The following is a 3,794-nucleotide window of genomic DNA, read 5'->3' as shown; positions in this document are numbered from 1 at the left end:
CCAGGAAAAGTTGCCGATATTCGACTCTTATAGGACTGAAAACGTGCAATAGCTAACTTTGCCAAATAGTGCATATGTGTGCCAAATTTCAGCTTTGTAGCTTTGTAAACTTTTCAAAATAAAAATTTATTTGTGTATAAGCACATTTCATGCAGTAGTCCATTGTTAGTAAAAAAATGCTATTTTTTTCTCTAATTGTTTTTGATTCGGTTTTAAGTATTTTTCCGACTCCCTGGGGTCTAATTAGTAGGCAAAAACCCAAAACATGGGCGAAATCGATTTATTTGGCAAAGTTAGCTATTGGACGTATTCCGTCTGTATGGCCTATAAGAGTCGAATATCGGCAACTTTTCTGGGCTAACTTTTTCCCTATGGGAGATTTCTCAGTTCTGTTTTTTTCTAAATATGTAGCGGGCCCATGCGTCAAATTCCAGCTTTGTAGCTTTGTAACTTTTCAAAATAAAAATTGATTTGTGTATAAGCACATTTCGTGCAGTGGTCCCTTGTAACTAAAATATTCTATTTTTTTCTCTAATTGTTTTTAATTGGGTTTTAAGTGTTTATCCGACTCCCTTGGGTCTAATTAGTAGGAAAAACCCAAAACATGGGACAAATCGGTTTATTTGGCAAAGTTAGCTATTGCACGTTTTCAGTCTAAATGGTCTATAAGAGTCGAATATCTGCAACGTTTTCTGGGCTAACTTTTGTTGTCAGCATGGTATACTTATAACTATGCAACTTGTAATTTAGTTGGCATGAATAGGCAGAACATAATTATCACTATTTTTCTTGTTTATTAGGTAGCCCTAGTATTTCTCTCTGCGTGCCTATCTTTACTTTTCATGTCGATATAGCATGCCTAAAGTTATTATCACTTTTGTAGTTACTGTACTTATTACCTGTTTCAGAGCGGCCATCTTGTTTTATATTTCAAAGTCACTTTTGTATTCATTAATTAGCTACTTAATTTAATTGGGTTAGTAAAATCATTTGTTTTAAGTATCAAAATATGTATTTGTATATTACAGATCATATATAGTTAATTTCTTTATTGAGGCATGGGTTCTTGATTTTGATAATATTAGTTCAAAGTGTCAAACTTGTCACATTTCCTGACTAGTCAATAAGTTTTCCAGCATTGATTTAAATATAGGTTGTATCTCCTAATTTAGCTAAGCTTGAATATCAATCAGATGACTCATTCTCTCTAAATTAGAAGATTTAGATTTAGTAACAGGTGTGTAAGGATTTTAATGATTGTTAGTGACGACCACAAATCGTCCCGAACCCTTAATTTTAATTGTAACGTTAATTTAATGTCAAATGCTTATCTATAAAAACGTTGAAAATTATTTTGTTTTATTTCTTTAAACACTAAACTTTAAATGGTGGCTGGAGTGGGATTGCTTTAGAATAGATTTGATTAATTTATGGACTACACTATGAGTAGTTTAGAGGATTTAGAGCAGGCTGTGTCACAGTTAAGTTCATCATATGAAAGAGATGTAACTGCTCTGGAGAGAAGAATACAGCAGTACAGAAATACAAGATTGAATGTGTCTCCTGCAAGTGATATTGAATTAGTTTCTTCTACCTCAAGGGGGGCATGTACGCCTACACTATTTTCAGAAACAGCAAGTACACCACTTAGTACACAGAGCAGCAATCATAGCATGTTTTGTACAAAAATAAATCAGAGGGCAACCTCAACTCCTGCTTTCGGATTGTTTGATCCTGATCCAACATTTAGTAGACCTGCTTGTACTCGAGTTGAGGGCGATCAAGTCAGGAGTACAGTTGCAGAAAGTAGTAGACCTCATGGGGAGGTCCCACCTAGGCCATCTAGGGTTAGTTTTGATGTTCCTGCTGAGAGAACGTATACTCGAAGTAGATATGCTAAGCCTGTTGCTATGCCACCTAAATTTGATGGTGAGGGCAGTTTAGTGGATTATATGGTTCAGTTTGAAGTGACTGCAGAAATAAATGGATGGAATGAAAATGAGAAAGCAAGATTTCTTGCAATTAGTTTAGGTGGAAAGGCCAGGGATATTTTTGGCACGTTTCGAGCTGATGATGATTGTTTAGATAAAGCACTACGACAGAAATTTGATCCTCCTGAACTAGCAGAAATGTATAAGGTCCAGCTGCGGGAAAGGCGTCGTAAGGCTGGTGAAAGTGTACCAGATTTTGCTTCCTGCATACGAATGATTGTTGATAAGGCTTATCCAACGAGCAGCGATTTTATTAAAGAGGAAATGGCCAAAGACCATTTCGTTCAATATTTTGGCAATGGGCAAATGCGCATGCTAGTAAGCCAGGCACGCCCACGTGATTTGAACTCAGCACTTCACCATGCCATGGAACTGGAAGCTATCAAATGTTCGGATCCGGATACCCGAACGGCTTCTGTAACTAATGTCAAGGACAAACCGGCAAAGAAGTCGACAGATTTAGGGAATAAAGAAATGAAGGTGTTAATAATGGCACGTTCGGAAGAAATTAAGTTGTTGAAGCAGAAAGTTGAGACAAAAGGTAATGAGTCAAAACAGGATGAAATTTAGAAGACAATTGATATTGGGAATAAAAGAAGTTCAGTTGATAGACCAAGAAGAAACAACTTTAGTGAAGTTACATGTTTCAATTGTTTGGAACTTTGGCATTATGCAAACATGTGCCCTTCCCCTCGGAGGAGTAGCTACTCCAAAGATGATAATCAAGGGAGACAAAGTTCAGAATTCAATAGTAAATCAGATTCTCATATTCCAGAGCGAACAGTGAATTCTCTGAATCCTAATTCCTCTGGTCTTTTTGTGGAAGGGCTTGTTGAAGGTGATTTCACAGAAATGTTGATAGACACCGGGGCTGGATTGTCTATGTTATCCATTGATTGTTATAAATCGATGGCAAATCCTCCACCCTTGATGCCTGTAACATGCAGGTTGTTTCAAGTGGATGGCACACCTTTACAAGTTATTGGTCGAGCTCTTTTCGATTTTGAAATAGGAGGGATGAAGTTCAAATATCCTTTTGCAGTCTTGAATATGGCGACTTCAGCTATTCTTGGATTTGACTTTCTTACAGATGAAAATGTTATTCTTAATATTGCTCAACGTGAAGTGTATGTAGATGGTTATATTATTGAATGCTATACCAAAGGTGCTTTTGGTGTTTGTAGAGTTAAAGTCGAAGAAGATATTGTTTTATTGCCTGGATATGAGCAAGTTGTAAATGCCAGAATTGATTCTGGAGATAAGTCCTTTGGAGGAACTGACAGCATAATTGAGCCTCTGAAAGATGTTGCCACTAATGCTCCTTTAGTTGGTTGTAGTTTAGATAAAAATTTAGATGTTTTCGCAAAGGATGAAGATGATTTAGGTAGGACTAATGTAGTCACTCATCAAATTGATACTGGCGGTGAGAGACCTGTACGCCAACCTCCAAGGCGGTTGCCCTATGCATCAAGGAAAGAGGTTAGGAAACATCTTGTCGAAATGAGTCGTAGAGATTTGATAGAACCTTCATCTGATGCCTGGTCTTCACCTATAGTTCTTGTCAAGAAGAAAAATGGCTCTACAAGATTTTGTGTTGATTATAGGCGACTTAATGAAGTAACAGCAAAAGATGCTTACCCACTACCTCAATTTAAAGTGATGCCCATTGGCCTCACAAACAGTCCTGCTACATTTGAGAGATTGATGGAGATAGTGCTATCTGGTCTTCATTGGGAAATATGTCTCATTTACTTGTTATTGTCTTTTCGAGAAGTTTTGAGGAACATATTTCAAGACTTTCAG

The sequence above is a fragment of the Lottia gigantea genome (genome assembly GCF_000327385.1).
Source record: "Lottia gigantea unplaced genomic scaffold LOTGIsca_162, whole genome shotgun sequence".
NCBI classification, from domain to species: domain Eukaryota; kingdom Metazoa; phylum Mollusca; class Gastropoda; family Lottiidae; genus Lottia; species Lottia gigantea.
This window is presented reverse-complemented; position numbering follows the sequence as displayed.